The sequence below is a fragment of the Schistocerca cancellata genome, chromosome 4 (assembly GCF_023864275.1).
Source record: "Schistocerca cancellata isolate TAMUIC-IGC-003103 chromosome 4, iqSchCanc2.1, whole genome shotgun sequence".
NCBI lineage: Eukaryota > Metazoa > Arthropoda > Insecta > Orthoptera > Acrididae > Schistocerca > Schistocerca cancellata.
In genome coordinates this window covers 269,839,533-269,862,574 of record NC_064629.1, presented here as the reverse complement: position 1 = coordinate 269,862,574, position 23,042 = coordinate 269,839,533, and positions in this window count along the sequence as shown.

The window sequence follows — 23,042 nt, the reverse complement described above, 5'->3', positions numbered from 1 at the left end:
GGTTGTACAGAGTTTCAGGGAGAGCATAAGGGAACAATTGTCACGATTGGGGAAAAGAAATACAGTAGAAGAAGAATGGGTAGCTCTGAAGGATGAAGTAGTGAAGGCAGCAGAGGATCAAGTAGGTAAAAAGACGAGGGCTAATAGAAATCCTTCGGTAACAGAAGAAAAATTGAATTTAGTTGATGAAAGGAGGAAATATAAAAATGCAGTAAATGAAGCAGGCAAAAAGGAATACAAACGTCTCAAAACTGAGATTGACAGTAAGTGCAAAATTGCTAAGCTCGGATTGCTAGAGGACAAATGTAAGGGTGTAGAGGCTTATTTGACTAGGAGTAAGACAGATACAGCCTACAGGAAAATTAAACAGACCTTTGGAGAAAAGGGAACTACTTGTATGAATATCATGAGCTAAGTTGGAAACCCAGTTCTAAGCAAAGAAGGGAAAGCAGAAAGGTGGAAGAAGTATATAGAGGGTCTATACAAGGGCAGTGTACTTGACGATTATGTTATGGAAATGGAAGAAGATGTAGATGAAGATGAAATGGGAGATACGATACTGCGTGAAGAGTTTGACAGAGCACGGAAAGACCTGAGTCGAAACAAGGTCCCGGGAGTAGACAACATTCCGTTAGAACTACTGACGGCCTTAGGAGAGCCAGTCCAAACAAAACTCTACCATCTCGTGAGCAAGATGTATGAGACAGGAGAAATACCCTCAGACTTCAAGAAGAATATAATAATCACAATCCCAAAGAAAGCAGGTGTTGACAGGTGTGAAAATTACCGAACTATCAGTTTAATAAGTCACAACTGCAAAATACTAACGCGAATTCTTTACAGACGAATGGAAAAACTGGTAGAAGCCGACCTCGGCGAGGATCAGTTTGGATTCCGCAGAAATGTTGGAACGCGTGAGGCAATACTGACTCTACGACTTATCTTTGAAGAAAGATTAAGGAAAGGCAAACCTACGTTCCTAGCATTTCTAGGCTTAGAGAAAGCTTTTGACAGTATTGACTGGAATACTCTCTTTCAAATTCTAAAGGTGGCAGGGATAAAATACAGGGAGCGAGGGACTATTTACAATTTGTACAGAAACCAGATGGAAGTTATAAGAGTCGAGGGGCATGAAAGGGAAGCAGTGGTTGGGAAGGGAGTGAGACAGGGCTGTAGCCTCTCCCCGATGTTATTCAATCTGTATGTTGAGCAAGCAGTAAAGGAAACAAAAGAAAAGTTCGGAGTTGGTATTAAACTCCATGGAGAAGAAATAAAAACTCTGAAGTTCGCCGATTACATTGTAATTCTGTCAGAGACAGCAAAGGACTTGGAAGAGCAGTTGAACGGAATGGACAGTGTCTTGAAAGGAGGATATAAGATGAACATCAACAAAAGCAAAACGAGGATAATGGAATATAGTCGAATTAAGTCGGGTGATGCTGAGGGAATTAGATTAGGAAATGAGACACTTAAAGTAGTAAAGGAGTTTTGCTATTTGGGGAGCAAAATAACTGATGATGGTCGAAGTAGAGAGGATATAAAATGTAGACTGGCAATGGCAAGGAAAGCGTTTCTGAAGAAGAGAAATTTGTTAACATTGAGTATTGATTTAAGCGTCAGGAACTCGTTTATGAAAGTATTTTTATGGAGTGTAGCGATGTATGGAAGTGAAACATGGATGATAAATAATTTAGACAAGAAGAGAATAGAAGCTTTCGAAATGTGGTGCTACAGAAGAATGCTGAAGATTAGATGGGTAGATCACATAACTAATGAGGAAGTATTGAATAGAATTGGGGAGAAGAGGAGTTTGTGGCACATCTTGACCAGAAGAAGGGATCGGTTGGTAGGACATGTTCTGAGGCATCAAGGGATCACCAATTTAGTACCGGAGGGCAGCGTGGAGGGTAAAAATCGTAGAGGGAGACCAAGAGATGAATACACTAAGCAGATTCAGAAGGATGTAGGTTGCAGTAAGTACTAGGACATGAAGAAGCTTGCACAGGATAGAGTAGCATGGAGAGCTGCATCAAACCAGTCTCAGGACTGAAGACCACAACAACAACAACATATACCTATCATCATGTGCCAAAATCGAAATGTTACAGACTCCTACCCATAATTCATATGCGGAGGCCGATCTCCCCAAACCCATGTAGCTTTTGCCAGGGCCTTGTGTGGCTGGCTAACAGAGTGCCCGAGGGGGCAACAGGACAGGGGCAGGATTTGGGGCGACGCCGGAGATTGTGTTCCAGTCTCAATAGGGCCCCGCCATCCACCCACCCCCAATCTGACCCTACCAGCAATGCTGTCCTCAGTCAACTATCAGTTGTCCTCACCCAGATGGAGGTGATCGCCGTCGCTCGCCTTGGGTAGGAAGAGATAATCATACTTCGATACTTAGCCGAAAGATGATCAGCATGATGCCAATTGAAGATCAGCACGATGCCAGTTCAAACGACGTGGTAATTTTTCAATGAACCGCATAAGAAACCCAGAAACTGTTCATGATTAAATTTTTCTTTTGGTTTTATATAAGATATAAAATCCTATGTATATTAAATTTTAGATCGTTAGCGGAGATAAAATAAAACATTTTTTTGTGTGACAAAATTTTCACAGGTACACCGTTTCGCTGCTACAGGTCCATTAAGGTTTCGACGCTAGTGATGTTCAAAGACGGAGTTCAAGCTGCCGTAGGATAAGTATTGTTATAGAGATGTTGACGGATTGCTGTGGATTTACTTTTGTGGGGTGAGATGAAGTGTTTGGTATTTATTTATTTATCTTATCGTATAGCTAGGGCCCCCGCCGGGCAGGCCGTTCGCCGGGTGTCGGCCCCTCAATCTGACGCCACTTAGGCGACCTGCAGTCGATGAGGATGATAGGATGATGCTGAGGTCACCACAACACCCAGTCCCTGGGCGGAGAAAATTCTCCGACCAAGCCGGGAATCGAACCCGGGCCCAGAGGATTGACAATCCGTCACCCTGACCCTGCAGCTACCGAGGGTGGACTATGTTTGGTATAAGAGATACCAATAGACACTACAAAAGAGCAGGTGGCCAGTTTGGCTGAAGCTGTAGTCATTATTTGTGAAACACCTGGTTGTTTAGAGCGTATTAAACAATCATTAGAGTGCTGATATAAGTTGTCTGTTAATGTAAACAGACGACATTTTCTCCAACATATGTAAACAATAATTATCGCACCAAAGTTTCGACATCATATCTCAAAACCTCCATGCACCACTTACGGGGATACGGTGCACCTGTAACATTATTTTTAAATAAAAGAAGTATTTCTTCTGATCTCCTTCAGTCATTCTAAACCTTTGTATACACCGTTTATTTTACACCCTCTATACATGCATAGTGCATTTGAAGTTTATCTATATTCTGAATGTATTCCGCATCAAGTTCACGATTGACGTTTTGGAAAAAAATTACTGTTAATTTACCCCTTCCACATTATATTCACCAAAGACCGAATCTCGTAACAGAATACGCTCTGTAGTCTTTCGTTCCAAGCGCTATGTCTTTGCGCCTATACATTGACACTTACGGAACTTCGTTATGCTTAATACACCTCTGAATGAAATAAATACTGTTCGCAAAAATACATTTTCGTGTTACCGAATTGCGCCCAGACCTGTCGACAAACACTTTATTTTTTAACACTCTGATTCGATCTATCAAATACATTTCTGGAAATAAGATATGAGAGGTGACTCTTTCACAATCAAGAAATAAAGGAATAAAAGAGTAACGTACAGCGAGCAAAATTTCTAAAATCTTATTCACTGCGTAAGAATGAATGCCGTAATATCCCAAACAGATACTGAAAATTCGGTCTATTTCTATTAAAATATCTGTACACAATAGTCTAAAAACAGATATACCTACATTTCGAAATTTCTACATGCTTATTAGCCTTGATGGACACAAGTATTCCCCCTAGAAAACCTGGTGGGCAGACGTCGAAACTAACTTATTTGTCAAAACTCGAGATCGTTTTAAAAAGAGAGATTTCTTAAGCACATTTCTGGGCAATTTCTGAAAGGGTCTTCGATAGAAGTTCGGAGTAATAATTTCCAACACTACAGCCTCACAGCGACGTAACTTGAACCTCTTACGATGCAACTACAAGGAATATCTCTTTTGGAAGAGATACATACAACGAAAACTATAGCGACCTTTACTATGTATCTTGTAAGAAGTCGATAGCTTTCTTTTTGACGCTCACCAGTCCTATAGTCTAACAATTTATTTGAAACAGTCAAGTGAATACTTAGGCTTCAAATTATTCCAAACAGTAAAGTGTACTACGAATGTATTTCCACATATGACAACTAGGCACTATTTTATGTTGAGCTGAACTTACCAATAGAAAAGGCAGCAGAATATTTGTAGTTGCCACGTCGACTTCTGCTCTGGGCTACTTCTCATCCAAGCGACTGCAGTCAACTGAGTGCTGCGAATGCGACTGCTATGGAACGCCTTCAAGAAGCCCCACCCCTACCCCACCCTTTCCTCACGCTGACGACAGAGTCTCGCGCCTGCCGACCTCTGATTACCGTCAAACAGCGTGTGAGTCAGCAGCTGCGCAACGCTAACTTCCTTCCACTCAGACATTCCGATAGCTAGGCGATAAGACTGGAATGGAAGGAAGGGCAACGGAGGTGTGGTGGGGTGGTGGAAGGTACTAGAGCAGAGATTTGAACACTGCCTCTATTGCCGCCCACGTCCCGCCTACACTCCACTGCCCGCAACTCATGAACCCGACGTCAGCACTCAGGGAGAAAAAGCAGTCGTCCATCGCATGTGACTAGGGGTCCCTCCGCGATATTTCGACACTTTGCCAGGATGTGATCAGTAACACTCACAGGAATCCAGCAGCTTTTCATCAAGAAAATTTTCCTCTGTTGTTTACTCGTAATAAATATACAGGCATTCCTTAAATACTGATTCAGTGCGCGAACATATTTTCTGTATGTTCATACTGTAAATGCATTTTTCCAATCTTCATATTCTTTACCAGAGCCTCTATTTCGAGAAAAATGCTCTGCAGATTTGTGTATCGCGCACTATATCTGTACCCCTCTAAATAGTCTTACAAGTTATACTGTAATGCTAGAATGAAAAATTCACTATGCAGCGAAGTGTGTGCTGATATAAAACTTCCTGGTAGATTAGAACTGTGTGCAGAACCAAGACTAGACCTCGGGATCTTTGGCTTTCGCGGGAAAGTGCTCTGCCATCTAAGCTATCCAAACCCGACGCACGCCCTCTCGCCACAGCTCCAATTCCGCTAGTATCTCGTCTCCTACCTTCAAAACTTCACAGAAGCTCTGCTGCAGACCTTGCAGAATTAGCACTCCTAGAAGAAAGTATACTGCGGAGCCATGTCCTAGCCACGGCCTCGGGGATATTTCCGAAATCAAATTTTCATTCTCCAGCGAAGTGTGCCCTGATATGAAACTTCCTGGTAGCACTTGCCTGCAAAAGGCGAAGGTCTCGAGTTCGATTCTCGGTCCAGCACACAGTTTTAAAATGCCAGAAAGTTTCATATCGTAATGCTTAAACAATCCCTCAAAAACTTCCTTCTACTACAGACTTACTTTTAGACCTACATCACTAAAAGGTGATGTATCATACTCTGCCATAATTAACGGAACGGTAAATCTGAAACCAATGCAACAAGAAGAGAGCCTTCACTGTAAGAAACAAGAACAGTAACGGTATCATACAGAGAACAAAATATCTTATAATCTATTCAATGCGTAACTGAGAAAGTTGCTATTTCTTATATTCGAAAAAGATAACTGAAAATTGGGCTTGCTTCTGTCCCTACTTCTGTACACAACAGTCTAAAAGCTTATGTTTCTCCGTTTTGACAACTTGACACGTTTTTTAATTTTTTTTGAAGTCAACACAGGTTGTCAATCAACTAAGCTAACTGGTGCACACAAGTCAAACTTGCCTAAACTCACAAACACTTGAAAAACGTAATTTCGTATAAGAATGTCTGTGACTTGCCTCAAATTCACTTCAATACAAGTCCAGCGTAATACGTTTCAACACTACATCCACACTCTGATGAAATCTGAGCATCATTCGTAGCTATTTCATGAAAGGGTTTTTTTTTTCTAACAGAAGGAATATAGCAGCTGCAAGTGTGGTACAATCGTAGTTATAAATACAAGTATGTTGTACTTACTATTTCCTATTGGTTGCACATCCGAATAGAAAAGCACGCTTATTCATGTAGTCGCCACCTCGCCGTTGCTCACCCAAACTACTGTCGTCGACTGAGTGCGGCGTGCACTAGAACTATGGAACGCCTTCAGGAAGCCAGATCCCTACCCCATCCTCTGCCACCCTCTATCATACACTGATTCATAGTGACCGTCAAACGGCATGTGTGTGAGCAGCTTCTTTAACTTAGACCTTCCTGTTACAAGACTGAACACTGTTAGTCTCACTATTGCTTATATTAATTAATTTCTGGAAATGTATTATCTTCGACAGTGGTTCAAATGTATTACTTCCAGTTAACAAACATCATTTTAAACTAAACATATACACACAACAACTAACCCGTAAATTCATTTGAATGTATGGTGAGAAGAAAGTTAAGGGTGACCCACGGAAATGATCTTGAAGTTGTAGACTATTAAGCGGTTCTGTAAGCGATGAAGCACAAGTAAAAAAATACATCGTAAATATAGTATTTACCTATACCTAACGGAGATCAGTTTCTAGCCTTCTCCGACTACCGTAATTTTCGACCTACTTAATGACAACAGGCGATAGTTGATGTTAATCTGAACTGAACAAACTGCGTTGGTGCAAAGGTAATTCAACATCACTGTTAATTCAAAATAATAAATTTAAAATCCCAGTCCAATCGTTCTGATTTGATGTTTCATCGCATCCGTAAATTTTTACAGGATAAGGGATGGATGGTTCATTCAACCATGCGACGGCTGATTTCCTCAACATCCTTGTTGACCTGGTGCAAATTTTTCCAACAGTGGGGCTATTAATTACATTAGCGAGACAGTTTATAATCTTTGACCAGTATTTTCCACCATAAATCTTCAGATTGTTAAAACTCGGTTTTAAGACTTTAAACTCCTGGAAGATTTCCCATTTTGAGTGCAACTACTTATGAATGATTTCGTAATTATGGAGGTACGTGACACCTGACTTTCACTGGGAAATTTCAGTTTTCGGCTTTGATGCTTGCGAGGTCCTTATTTCCTTCCTTTGTAATGGGGTAGAGTAATCTCGACCTCTTGACTGAACAGCGTAGTGGCTCGTCTGTAACCTAGGGGCTCCAGATCAGCCCCGTATCACTCAAGGCTATTTACCAGTGTCGGTGCCGTCTCTTTTAACAGAAGAAACAGCTCATACATTCAAAGACACTACATTGGAAAAGGCAATGCAGCTTCTGTTTCGGATAGATGTAGATACGAATTGTTGGCAGAGCTTTTTGGGGTTAAGACAAAGTATTCCATATTTTAAGAGAGAGGTGGTAGAATGGAGCAAGCCAAGAGAACAATGTCCAGTAAACATAGGCTCTAAAATGCATACTTTAATTGCTAAGAGCCCTTATTCATCTTGGCTACTATGAAACACGTCTCTTTTAATGCAAGCGCTTGTTATTACAAACTACTTACAAAATGCAGTATTAAGTGAGGACACAGTCCTCAGTAACTGTCAAACGACTTGCCTACCGTGCAAGAGAAAGTACCATTCCAACAACAGCAGGAGGTGTAGTTCATTAATGATGGAGCACCAGCCGATTTTCTCCAAAATGTTTGAGAACATCACACACAACATTTAATGAACAATGGATTGAGCATGGATGTTCAGTGCTTTGGCCAGCTTGTTCCACAGATCTTAATACCTTGGAGTTTTGGTTGTAGGGTTGCTTGAAATCTTTGGTGTATGCAAGACTCGTTAATGATATAAAAATGCACTGCAGGACCGCGTCATGAGCGTCTGCCAGCATATCCCTGACCAGCCTGGAGTTTTTCAGTGAGTGCATAATTATCTAAGGCATCGGACAGAAGCATGTCCTGGTGTGACTGGTCTCCTAATTGATCATCTGAGCGATGGCTAATTTATTTAGTTAGTTAATTTCATGTTCCATGGACCACTTGCACTAAAAATTATAATGATGTGGAACAAGTTATTTTTCATACACATCGCAACTTAATTTTTAAACATGGTTACACCCTGAACCTTAATAATTTTATTTTCATTGCAGGAATAAAAATTCTTCTACAGAATAGAAGGAGTTGTCAAGGATAAACTGTTTTATTTTGTTTTCAAATTTTACTTTTCTATCTGTCAGACATTTTATACCCCTGGTTAAACATTGTTGTTACAGTATTGGTGCATCCCTCTATGCGCTAAAGGCAGTCTTAATGTGAAGTAATGAATGTCACTTTTCCTTCTGGCATTGTAATTACGTACATCACTGTTCCTTTTGCACTGCAGGGGATTATTTACAACAAACTTCATGAGGGAATAAATGCACACTGAAACAGCAGTGAGAATGCCAAATTCCTTAAATAGATGTCTACAAGATGATCGTGGGTGTGCACCACATATTGGTTTATGTACAATGAAGACGTTCTTTCTTAAAGATGAGTTACACCAGAACATTATTCCATGTGACATTACTGAATGAAACTATGCCAAATATGTCTGCTTACTGATTTGTCCCTCCCCAAGATTTGCAATGATTCTAAGTGCAAATGTGTTTGAACAAAGTTGTTTTAGGCATTCTTGAATGTGCAATTCCAGTTTAAATTTCCATCAATATCAACGGCTAAGAATTTTGAAGTTTCCACCCCACTTATTGTTTCCTCACCATGTGTTACACTTATCAATGGTGCAGTATGCTTAGATATCAATAGTGGATCAAAAATTGAGCCTTGGGGAACCCTGTAAATGAGTTATCCCAGTTATAATAACGTTCATGGGATACATTGATTGAATTGCAAAGTACAACTTTATGCATTCTTTTTTTTACGTATGACATTATCCACTGGTTGGCTGTAACATCAGTGCCATGGAACTTCGATTTATCTAGGAGACATTGTAATTCGCATAGTCAAATGCCTGAGGCAGGTCGCAGAAAGTACCAACCGGCGCTATTTTATTACTTACGATGCTTGTAAAATTTGGCGAGTGAACATGTAAATAGCATTCTCAGTAGAACAACTCTTCTGAACTCGAAACTGGTAATTTTGTGTGGATGTTATTGTTGCTCAGGTGAGATACTACTCTTGAAGCCGGCCGATGTGGCCGAGCGGTTCTAGGCGCTTCATTCTGAAACCGCATGACAGCTACGGACTCACGTTCGAATCCTGCCTTGGGCATGGATGTGTGTGATGTCCTTAGGTTAGTTAGGTTTAAATAGTTCTAAGTTCTAGGGGACTGATGGCCTCAGATGTTGGGTCCCATAGTGCTCAGAGCCAAACTACTCTTGAATGCATTAACTTCTCAAAAATTCTGGAAAATTATGTCAGCATTGTAACTGGATGGTAGTTACTGGCATCTGTCCTATCATCTTTCTTAAGGAGGGTTCTGACAACGGCATATTTCAGTCTCTCTGGAAAAATGCCTTGCCTAAGTAATACATTACGTATTTCAGATAAGACTATGCTTATTATACGGAAACAAATCTTTAGTACTCTATTGGAAACACCATCAGAAAATATATAATTTCCTCATTTCAGAAGGAAAGTTGGTGATACCGTCATTTGATTAAATTCAATGAGAGTTGCTTTATCAACATACTACTGTGATTTTTCTCTTGAACTTTCGGTCGCTATACTTCCTACTATATTTAAGAAATGATTGTTAAATATATTTACGATCTGTGACTCATCATTTATAGCCATTTTACTCAGTTCAACAGTGATATTATCCAGTTCTGTGGCTGGTTGTCCTGTCTCTGGTTTCACGACATTCCACATAGCCTTAAGTTTGTTGTCGGAATTACTGATTTCTGACATCATGTGCGTGTTCTTTGATTTTTTAATTACTTTTCTTAGTAATTTTAGTATGTTTTGTAGTGTTCAACAACTGTAGGAGCTCTACTTCTTGTTGCCAACAGATACGTTTCCCTTTTGCTTCACCAAGGTACTTTAATCCCTCTAATGATCCATGGTTTTTTACATGGCTGTTTAATGTCGTTTCTGATATGCTTGTGTGGGAAGCTATTTTCATATAATGATATTAAATTATCATGGAACAGATTAGATTTTATGTTAGCATTTGGTTCATTATAAATTTCATCCCAGATTATCTTCTGTAAACTATTCCTAAAAAAATTTGTCCTAGAGTCATTAATTATTCTAATTTCCACTGAGAGGTTGCCATACTGTGAGGCACTATTTGGAAATTTGTGGTAAGTTCTTATGGCACCAAACTGCTGAGGTCATCGGTCCCTAACCTTACGCACTACTTAATTTAACGTAAACTAACTTATGTTAAGGACAACACACATACCCATGCCCGAGGGAGGACTCGAACCTCCGACGGGGGGATGAGGCACTATGTTATTTATCCTAACTACTTGTACATCATTAAATGCACGTCGTGTGCAAAAGCAGGAATATTATATTAGTAGCTGTGCTGTTTTACACTAGTAGTGTTCTCATTTGTTTAACCATTTACTTGGCGCTTTCTGTGACTCATTCGTAATACCAATGAGCTTGTTGTAGAGCAGCTGCATTTCACAGTAGCGAAGATGAGCAAGTGCCCAGAGCTCTTAAGGTATGCATCTTAGAGATCATTCATACCGTATATTTTTGACATATTCTGGGGGGTGGGATTGTTTTGGGGAAGGAGACCAGACAGCGAGGTCATCGGTCTCATCGGATTAGGAAAGGACGGGGAAGGAAGTCGGCCGTGCCCTTTCAAAGGAATTTGCCTGGAGCGATTTAGGGAAATCACGGAAAACCTAAATCAGGATGGCCGGACGCGGGATACATGTTCTGGTTCACACTACTATTATTCAAAACATGGAATACTTTTAAATACCCTGCAAATTTGACCTGCATATTTATGAAAAATTTCTCGAAATAGTTTGGTAGTAGTAAATGTCCTAAAAATTTTTACTTCTCGCTCACATTCACCAAAGGTGAATACCACGTTATGACACTACTATTTATATCACAAATAGTTATAAATGTTTTGTCGCAAAGTGACAGCATATAAACTGATTGCTGTAGTATTATGTGTAACTTTCGTGAGAAAACACACAAGGTCTTTTAACTTTGGGACGTAAGAGAAGAATTTCTCCAGTGTTGGTGTGACACAAGGATAGCTAGCAGCAGGCCTGAGAGCAGTGTGTGCACAAAGCAAGAATTTTGGAGAAGGACACCAATCATTCCGTAACTGAAAGACTTGAATGGTCTCGATTTAGGTAGTGGTGTTCTAGGCCGGGGATGTGAAGCGCGTTTCCAAAACGCACAAGGGCCCTGGAGAGGCTCTGAGTAAAGCTAGAACAGGCCATGGACTCTCCCACTCGAGCGTGCATATTAGAGCTTCGCCGGTTTCCGATACAGCGTGAGAAAACAGCTGCCTCCTGGTCCAGAAGCAGAACCTGTACCTATGGTACAATACTGTTTTATTACTGTATTAATTGATGCAGTATGATGTGATTCTTCAATTTCTCCAGGCGTATTTTACGACGAAATAAATCTCTGGTGAACAGCCTGGTATGAGTGTGCATAGGACACAATATTTCGGCAATCGACCACGTTGCCATCATCAGGTGCGCTGATGAACTGCGCACACTCATACCAGGCTGTTCACCCGAGATTTATTTCGTCAATGCAGTATGACTTTACCAATTTAACTAATCTTGCTTAAAGGAGAACTGCTCAGAGGGTATTACTTTATTGTGTCCAATGTCGATACCAAATTTGAGGAAGAACTCTTGTCTCTTCTCATGCCGATAGACAGTAACGATCGAGAATCGGAAAGAAGGGAATTTTACTCTTTTAGTTTACGGGGACCAGACAGAATATAAACTGATTGCTGTAGTATTATAAGTGACTTTCCTGGGACAGTTTGGAACGTGAGAGCAGAATTTCACCGCCACTGGTGTGACGCAGAAGTAGCAGGCGTCAGGCACGTAAGAAGTATACGCACGAAGCAAGTATTCGGGGAAGGATACCCTCGTTTCCATGGTCGGAAGACTTGAATGGTCTCACTTCAGGTGGCGACATTCCTAAGCTTGATACATGAAGAGGTTTCCGGAAGGCATGAGATTCATAGAGAAGGCGTGAGAGAAGCTAGAACGGGCCATGGAATCTCCCACATGAGTATGCATGTTAGAGCCTCCTTCGGTTTTCTGTACACACCGTGGGAAAACTGCTGCCTTCATGCCCAGAAAAATTCTCAGCTAATTGTGGCAAGAGCCTTGTACGATGCATAGCTCTAGTGAGTTTACAGATATACTACAGCATCTCCTGAGAAAATTCAGCGCTATTTTCCCGGTATTTCAAAAGGAACAGAGAAATTCTCGATTTTCAGTGTGGTAAAACTTGTAAGCTCTTCCCTCCACGGGATAGACATCTTTGTCGTCGAACACGTGAGGTGTGCGGATGTATGCATTAGGTATTGAAACTATGGTTTGACTCACGCGATATCTAACAGTTTTCGGTGTTTGAGACAGCGGGACGACGTGCTGAGCGCACACACAGATATCCAGAGGCATCTAGCTGTAGCTTGGCGTTGTTCCAGTATGGTTTTTTTTAGTAAGCGTCGTATTTAGCGTTTGAGCGGCTTTCTGCTCTGCGCACCACGCAATTTGCTTCGTTATTCAGCAATGCGAGCTGTTCTCTTATCTATCGCAGACAGGTTACACTACAGGAATTGTGAATCAATCTTCCCTAGCTTAGTAGCACAAGTGAGCTGCTGACACTTAGACTAATCATTTTATTTATCCGACAGCAGTCTTCCACATGAAGTCCAGGTGAATTTGGCACACTTAAAAATAATCGGTAGCCCTGCATAATTTCATACTACTAATTGTTGTCAGTAATTTTTGCTTAATTGTACGCCTATTAATGTTGATCTCATATCCAACAACTTGTAACTAGAATGAGCAATTAAATATTTTAATTGAATATGAATGGCCTTAGTGCCACCTTTCCTTCCTTGCATCTAACTGAAGAGGCAACCCAATAATTAACAAATATCGTCAGTACACTTCTATGTTACTAAACTGTGATCTTGCTGTGACGGTGTTTTTCTTTTAAAACAGATACCATTATTAGAAATATTCCCAAGTGGAAGAAGATTAATATAATTATTTTATTTTGGGTAATTGATAGTAGCCTGCAAGTGCACAGAGCAGCCTGAGTGATTTTTCATTGCCACGGCGTCCTATGATGTTATTTTTCCTTCAGTGCGTAATGCGATTTTATAACAGTTCAACGTAGTAAAACTGTGCTGCTCCCAACCCCATGCTGACGAGACATGAATAGTTTTGTACAATAGCTTCATCGAGTGAAAAATTAACTCGACATCCAAGGAAAAAGATAGGTCCATTAAGAATAACTGATTATGCAGTGCCATTTCCTCCAAGTTTATTTTCCAGGCTGATTACGTGTTTGTGAACTGCCATGTGGTGGCGGCGGTGACGATAAACACGTCGACGAGGCATAGTGCTCCAATGCTGTTGCAGATAGAGCTCACAGCACTAAAGAAAAGCTACGTACTTTTTCTGAAGACCGTTCTTTTGCTTTACGAAACACGCAATCTAGAAACCGAGATCCCAATAAAGGTTTCCCAGTATCACTAAATTTTTTATTTTTGTAAATTGTGAAGCGTACAGCAAGCGGATGTAAAAATATGTCAAGCATCGTGCAAGCACTAATTTTCGTTATGGTGTACTTCCCAGTAGAACAAGCACATGAATGTTTACAACTGCCGCCTTGAATTCTGCACTATCTCTTCGTAGCATGGGACTATGAGAGTGAAGGGATTTATTAAAGCTGCCCCATCCCAACTCGTCCTCACCTCACTCTAAATATCGATAAAGAGTGACTTCTTGCTGTCCACTGACTGACAAATTACTCTCAAGTGGTGAATGAGTCAAAAGCTTCGAAGTGCTTGTGTCTTTCCATTCAGTCCTTCCGACATCAAAACTGATCGATCACCTTATAAAGAGACGATGCTGTCAATCTATTCTACGTGGCATATAAATTACTGGAGTCACTAATTCTCAATCGAATCCAAAAGATAACTGATAAAATTAGCCTAGTGGAACAGGGTGACTTTACGCAAAATCGTGTTTGCCATGATCACATGTTAACTTATACGACTTTTCCAGAGAGCGCTCTCAATATCTGCAGTTTACGAGGATCCAACGGCAGCTTATAATACAGTATGGAGAGGAGGTTTGATGCTGAAGTTAATTTATGTAATTCCATGTCAAAAAATAATATGTTTTCTGAGCACCATTGTCTCCAAATGACGATTCCCACCTTCTTTGAATGACAAAGCTAGCAAACGGAGATCCCTCAGCAATAGCCGCCCGTACTTACCAGTTTTCGTTTCCATTCTGTTTAATATCTTTAATCGTGATATATCAGCTAATAGCTCCAACACAATGCAATATGCAAATGATCTGGCATTAATATGCCAGAACAAATACGTCAAGAATTTTTAGAGTACACTCTCCAATGACCTCTTAATAATAAAAGAGAACTTTTGCTATTAGTGACTCCAGCGCCGCCCAAGTAAAACAGACGTTACAACGTTCCATCTCCATCTCAAACACGACACATACACTCCTGGAAATTGAAATAAGAACACCGTGAATTCATTGTCCCAGGAAGGGGAAACTTTATTGACACATTCCTGGGGTCAGATACATCACATGATCACACTGACAGAACCACAGGCACATAGACACAGGCAACAGAGCATGCACAATGTCGGCACTAGTACAGTGTATATCCACCTTTCGCAGCAATGCAGGCTGCTATTCTCCCATGGAGACGATCGTAGAGATGCTGGATGTAGTCCTGTGGAACGGCTTGCCATGCCATTTCCACCTGGCGCCTCAGTTGGACCAGCGTTCGTGCTGGACGTGCAGACCGCGTGAGACGACGCTTCATCCAGTCCCAAACATGCTCAATGGGGGACAGATCCGGAGATCTTGCTGGCCAGGGTAGTTGACTTACACCTTCTAGAGCACGTTGGGTGGCACGGGATACATGCGGACGTGCATTGTCCTGTTGGAACAGCAAGTTCCCTTGCCGGTCTAGGAATGGTAGAACGATGGGTTCGATGACGGTTTGGATGTACCGTGCACTATTCAGTGTCCCCTCGACGATCACCAGTGGTGTACGGCCAGTGTAGGAGATCGCTCCCCACACCATGATGCCGGGTGTTGGCCCTGTGTGCCTCGGTCGTATGCAGTCCTGATTGTGGCGCTCACCTGCACGGCGCCAAACACGCATACGACCATCATTGGCACCAAGGCAGAAGCGACTCTCATCGCTGAAGACGACACGTCTCCATTCGTCCCTCCATTCACGCCTGTCGCGACACCACTGGAGGCGGGCTGCACGATGTTGGGGCGTGAACGGAAGACGGCCTAACGGTGTGCGGAACCGTAGCCCAGCTTCATGGAGACGGTTGCGAATGGTCCTCGCCGATACCCCAGGAGCAACAGTGTCCCTAATTTGCTGGGAAGTGGCGGTGCGGTCCCCTACGGCACTGCGTAGGATCCTACGGTCTTGGCGTGCATCCGTGCGTCGCTGCGGTCCGGTCCCAGGTCGACGGGCACGTGCACCTTCCGCCGACCACTGGCGACAACATCGATGTACTGTGGAGACCTCTCGCCCCACGTGTTGAGCAATTCGGCGGTACGTCCACCCGGCCCCCCGCATGCCCACTATACGCCCTCGCTCAAAGTCCGTCAACTGCACATACGGTTCACGTCCACGCTGTCGCGGCATGCTACCAGTGTTAAAGACTGCGATGGAGCTCCGTATGCCACGGCAAACTGGCTGACACTGACGGCGGCGGTGCACAAATGCTGCGCAGCTAGCGCCATTCGACGGCCAACACCGCGGTTCCAGGTGTGTCCGCTGTGCCGTGCGTGTGATCATTGCTTGTACAGCCCTCTCGCAGTGTCCGGAGCAAGTATGGTGGGTCTGACACACCGGTGTCAATGTGTTCTTTTTTCCATTTCCAGGAGTGTATATTACTCGTGTTATTGTGAACTGTCCGATGTTTTCCACTAATTAGTTTCCTAATTTTTAGTTTCCTAGTTTTAGGTGTTACCTCTAATATATCAAATAAACTTGACTCAGAAGTGAATCTACTACTCAAAATAGCCAGAAACAACTGCGGAGCAAATGCCTATGCACTAGGCCATGTATGTAGGTCTCAATTAGGCCATGAGTACCACTCCTAGCCCCAGAAAATGTAGACACTATGAGTGGTTGCCTGTTTATCCAGTATGGCCTCTCGGAAGTACAGAAGAGTCCGATAGCTGCGTTCAAGCGTCAGCAGTGCCCATGGAAAGATATGAACGTTACTTCCAGTTCTCCGCCCCCACCATCCCTCCATTCAAACTGCCCGCAGCATAGGACCTCTTTATCCACTCACAGGAGGAATAATCCCCGACCCTCGCCTAGTAATTGATACCCTCAATATCTAGACTCTCGTCCAGAATATGAAGAGTAGGACTGTAGCTAGAACGTAACGGCAATTCAACACTACCACTAGCCTGGAAGCCCAAGAGCTTATCACCTAGAAGTCTTAAGTCAGAATTTTACTCGTAATGAAAACAGAGAAAGAATTTCAAATTTTCAACAAGAGTTCCATTGTAATATCTGAATGCCAGTATTCTGTATTTACTCCGTATAACTAAGGGCGATAATGACACAAAAAAGAAAGGACAGTTTATTCGCTACTTACACATTTATATCTCTTATCGCAGGTAATTTTGAAAAACATGCTTTTCAGCATTGAGTTTTTCACTCTTTGTGTACGACAGAGCGTGGTAATATAGGTTACATAGCCCTATTAACGATTAAAGTATTGAAAACACAATATTTATCTTTCAACACTAACAAGAGAATATTCCCAAGTGCCAATAAAAAATGTTGATGAAACTTGAGGGGGGGGGGGGGGGTGTAGAGGAGGTAAGATAATGTAAAAAACATTTTTTAGTTGTGCCCAATTTCACTTTTAGGCGTAAATCACACCTTGAAAGGTAATTTCGCACGTTAGGTTTACGGGGTATATTATTGAAACGATGATATAAAAAAAGTATTTCTCACATACAAGTTGATGTACACAGTATAATCGAATTTTTCATTAACCTGAAATTTTTCAAAATATTCCACCGCCAGTAATTAATTTTGAAAATAGAAAACTTTTGCTTCAACATAATTTAAGCTACATACACCCAGGCGTAATAAAGCTGGTTTCTGAAACATTGTTCGAAAATAAACTGTACACAAGGTGCTGTCAGAGTATTTTCAACATACCTGATTAAAATATCTAAACATTCATTATTAGCCTAATTATTTATTTTGCTTATAATTGTTTATGTTTTAACCTGTTATTTTACGTGTTACATTTATTTCTTTTTTGTTTTTTGGTCTACTGCTTCACATACGTGTATTTTGTTGATTGAAAATGGTAAATAACTCATTACTATGATACAAAATTGTTACAATAATGAAGATCTGTAAATAAATGCTTAAGATAAAACGTTTTCTTACAGCATGCACATAAGTTGAAGGAATAGCACTTCGGAATGTTCGCTTGTAAGCTCTAACAAGTCAGATACTACGAAACAGGAAGTGAGACTTCGGAGTTAAAAATTAGCAACACTAAGGAAATACGCGGCTAACAATAGGTCTAACATTACAATAACTACCTAAAAAGGGAAATCGTATTTTCCAATATCGTATAGGGATCACAAAAAACTGGCTTCATGTGTACTTCAACATTTATACACAATTGTCTCCAAAGACGTGCTTCTAATTTTCGGCAGTTTGACAACCTTATTTACACTACTGGCCATCAAAATTGCTACACCAAGATGAAATGCAGATAATAAACGGGTATTCATTGGACAAATATATTATACTAGAACTGACATGTGATTACATTTTCACGCAATTTGGGTGCATAGATCCTGAAAAATCAGTATCCAGAACAACCACCTCTGGCCGTAATAACGACCTTGATACGCCTGGCCATTGAGTCAAACAGACCTTGGATGGCGTATATAGGTACAGCTGCCCATACAGCTTCAACACGATACCACAGTTCATTAAGAGTAGTGACTGGCGTATTGTGATGAGTCAGTTGCTCGGCCACCATTGACCAGACGTTTTCAATTGGTGATAGATCTAGAGAATGTGCTGGCCAGGGCAGCAGTCGAACTTTCTCTGTATCCAGAAAGGCCCGTACACGACCTGCAACATGCTGTCGTGCAATATCCTGCTGAAATATAGGGTTTCGCAGGGATCGAATGTAGAGTAGAGCGACGGGTCGTAACACATCTGAAATGTAACGTCCACTGTTCAAAGTTCCGTCAATGCGAACAAGAGGTGACCGAGAGGTGTAACCAATGGCACCCCATACCATCACGCCGGGTGATACGCCAGTATGGCGATGACGAATACACGCTTCCAATGTACGTTCACCGCGACGTCGCCACACATGGATGCGTCCATCATGATGCTGTAAACAGAACATGGATTCATCGGAAAAAATGACGTTTTGCCATTCGTGCACCCAGGTTCGTCGTTTAGTACACCATCGCAGGCGCTCCTGTCTGTGATGCAGCGTCAAGGGTAACCGCAGCCTTGGTCTCCGAGCTGATAGTCCATGCTGCTGTAAACGTCGTCGAACTGTTCGTGCAGATGGTTGTTGTCTTGCAAACATCCCCATATCTTGACTCAGGGATCGAGTCGTGGCTGCACGATCCGTTACAGCCATGCGGATAAGATACCTGTCATCTCGACTGCTAGTGATACGAGGCCGTTGGGATCCAGCATGGCGTTCCGTATTACCCTCCTGAACCCACCGATCCCATATTCTGCTAACAGTCATTGGATCTCGACCAACGCGAGTTGCAATGTCGCGATACGATAAACCGCAATCGCGATAGGCTACAATCCGACCTTTATCAAAGTCGGAAACGTAATGGTACGCATTTCTCCTCCTTACACGAGGAACGTTTCACCAGGCAACGCCGGTCAACTGCTGTTTGTGTATGAGAAATCGGTTGGAAACTTTCCTCATTTCAGCACGTTGTAGGTGTCGCCACCGGCGCCAACCTTGTGTGAATGCTCTGAAAAGCTAATCATTTGCATATCACAGCATCTTCTTCCTGTCGGTTAAATTTCACGTCTGTAGCACGTCATCTTCGTGGTGTAGCAATTTTAATGGCCAGTAGTGTATTTTTCTGTGATAGCCAGATATTACCAGTCGACAATACGGTGCACAGAAGCCGAAATTAAGCCATTTGTCAAAATTTACAATTCCTTAAAAGAAAGAAAATTTCGTATACATCATATGCAATCTCTGCAACTCACTTCATCACAAGTGCTGCGTAAATAACTTTAACACTATAACTTCATACGGAGAAAACTTCATCATCCTGCATTACACCTTCATGAATGATCTCTTGCATAACAGAATTACACTATATGATCAAAAGTATCCAGACACCGCCAAAACATATGTTTTTCATACCAGTTGTACTGTGCTGCCACCTACTATCAGGTACTCCATATCAGCGAGCTCAGTAGTCATTAGACATCGCGATAGAGAAGAATGGAGCGCTCCGCGGAACTCGCGTACTTCGAACGTGGTCAGGTGATTTGGTGTCACTTGTCATACGTACGAACGAGATATTTTCACACTCCTAAACATCCCTAGGTCCACTGTTTTCGATGTGATAGTGAAGTGGAAATGTGAACGGACACGTACAGCACAAAAACATACAGGCTGGCCTCGTCTGTTGCCTGACATAGACCGCCGACAGTTGAAGAGGGTCGTAATGTGTAATAGGCAGACATCTATCCAGACCATCACACAGATTTTCCTAACTGCATCAGGATCCACTGTAAGTACTATGTTAGTTAGGCGGCTGGTGAGAAAACTTGGATTTCATGTTCGAGCAGCTGCTCATAAGCCACACATCATGCCGGTAAATGCCAAACGACGCCTCGCTTGGTGTAAGGGGCGTAGACATTGGACGACTGAACAGTGGAGAACGTTGTGTGGAGTGACGAATCACGGTACTCAATGGGGCGGTCTACTAATAGCAGAGTGTGGGTATGGCGAATGCCTGTTGAAAGTCATCTGCCAGCGTCTGTAGTGCCAACAGTAAAATTCGGAGGCGGTGGCGTTACGGGGTGGTCGTGTTTATCAGAGATGGGTTTGCACCCCTTGTTGTTTTGCGTGGCACTATCACAGCACAGGCCTATATTGATGTTTTGAGCACTTTCTTGCTTCCCGCTCTTGAAGAGCAATTCGGAGATGGCGACTGCATCTTTCAACACGATCGAGCACCTGTTCGTAATGCACGGACTTTGGCGGAGTTGTTACACGACAATAACATTCCTGCAATGAACTGACCTGCACAGAGTCCTGACCTGAATCCTATAGAACACCTTTGGGTAGTTTTGGAAAGCCGACTTCGTGCCAAGCCTCATCGACTGACATCGATACCTCTCCTCAGTGCAGCACTTCGTTAAGAATGGGCTGGCATTCCCAGCAACTGATTGAAGGTGCCTGCGAGAGTGGAAGCTGTCATCAAGCCTAAGGGTGGGCCAACACCATATTAAATTCCAGCATTACCGATGGAGGGAGCCACAAACTTGTAAGTCATTTTCAGCCAGGGTTCGGATACTTTTGATCGATCACACAGTGTAATACTGCGAAGAAGATTTATGTGTGTGTTACGTATTTTTTATGAATTCGATAGCTTCTTCTTTGGGAATCATGTAATATAAAGTCTAAGAACTCGATAGAACCAATAATAACATCACTTCATTGTCAAATTATTGTAAATTACAAAGCGGTTTATGAATCTATTTATGCATGTAATAGATACATAGTACGCAATACCTTCTGATGAGCTCTGTTTACTAACAGAATAAGCCCAGGAAATTTGTAACTGCCACCTTGACGTCTGCTTTGGCCTCCGTCTCATCCAAGCGACTGCAGTTATCTGAGTGTGGTGTGCGCAACAGCTGCGAACGCCTTCTAGCAGCACGACCCATCCACTGCACTTCCTCAGAGCTGATACAGCGCCTTGCGTCTGCCGTTCACGGTTTGCCTTCAAGCAGCTGGTGACTCAGCATCTTTGAAACGTTCACTGCCTTCCACTTCCATAAAATTGCTAATGAGTCAACGCTATTGTTTGTTCCGCCACAGACTATTTTAAAGCAACAACAGAAAATATCTCTGGGAACACATTAAAATCGAGAAACGGTCGAACGTATTATTTATAGCAAAGTTAAACTTTCAAACCACTGTAGAAATAACAATACTAATCAGAATGACGTTAAATTGCAACGGAATATTATCGGAGAAGGGGTAAAACGTATGGCAGAAGAAAAACAAATAGTTACAAAATGTAGCAATAGATGGTGCTGTAAGCATCATAACTTAATAGTGGTCCACTATAAATGACAAATGAATCACACGACGATGCCTAACGTGTACGTTTGACGTTAAACAGACTGTACTAATCAGTGCGCATGGACGTACAGGTGTGATACTGTTAGTTACGTAAGCCCATCCATCACGTCAAGGTCATATCACATTGGATTGCAAAAACTGGTTTTTTATTGTCCTGAGGCCCAAAACCGCACAAAAAGCATCAGTCACATCGATTTTAAATTGTCCTGAGACCAATCACATCGGTTTTAAATTGTCCTGAGACCAAAAACCGCATAAAAAGCAACAATCACAATCAATTCGGATTATTAATTTCCGTGTCACTGGCGCAAAACATGTTCAGCATGCTGTCCACCGTTTTCTGCAACACGCTGAAATCTAGAAACAGCATGTTCCACAACTGATCGAACTGTTTCCGGGGTCACGTTCAAAATGTGTTGCGCAGTGAGTGCCTTCAGAGCAGCTAAGTTTGCAATCGGAACACTGAACACAACATCTTTCAGATAGCCCCACAGCCAGTAGTCACACCGATTAAGATAAGTGCAGTGTAATAGCGAGTCGCATATTTAGCTTTCATATTTATTTTGTAGTCTGATTCTTAATTTCTTTCCGAGTGGTTGTGCGCTTGCTTATTTAATTACATAAAATCCTTGCGTATTCTCGTATTTGAGAGGAGTAATATTGCTTATTGATAGCCGTAGAGTGTAAATTCGCGGAGTCGTTAGTCAGTTGTTTGTTTTGGACAGCCAGTGCTTTCTGTTTATTTCATAGAGTCAGTTAGCAGCAGACAGAGGCCAGTGCAGTTTCATCTGTGCTCGCAGAGTGACGTGTGCGAGCAGCAGTAACAGAAACTAGTCGTATATTCAGTTTTTCGTATTAGTTCCGCAGGTTTAATTCAAATTACTTTGTGTGTTTGTGTGCTTGCGTGATGAAATTTTTCGGATCTTTGCGTATTTTCCAATTAGAAAGGGGTAGTATCAAATTTTAATAACGGTAGAGTGTAATATCGCGTAGACGGTTGTCATTTGTACTAAGACAGGGGTAGGATCGCATTGTAATATCTGTATAGTGGCGTAGTCGTGGTCATTTGATTGCATAGTTCGTAAGTAATTGTTCATGTAGCGCAGCTCAATCCGGCGCTGGTGACGCAACTGTGCAGTCGCACATTACTGTTTTATTTGTCGCAACTCTATATGTCCAGATATTAGCAGTAGGATGGATAGGATGTGTGCGTTTTGTGTGCGGGCGCAGGAGGAACTGGCCGCGGTTCGCGAGCAGCAGCGTGCGTTGGCCACGGTCAGCAGCCTTCAGGCTGCTGCCTCCAGGTGCAGCGAC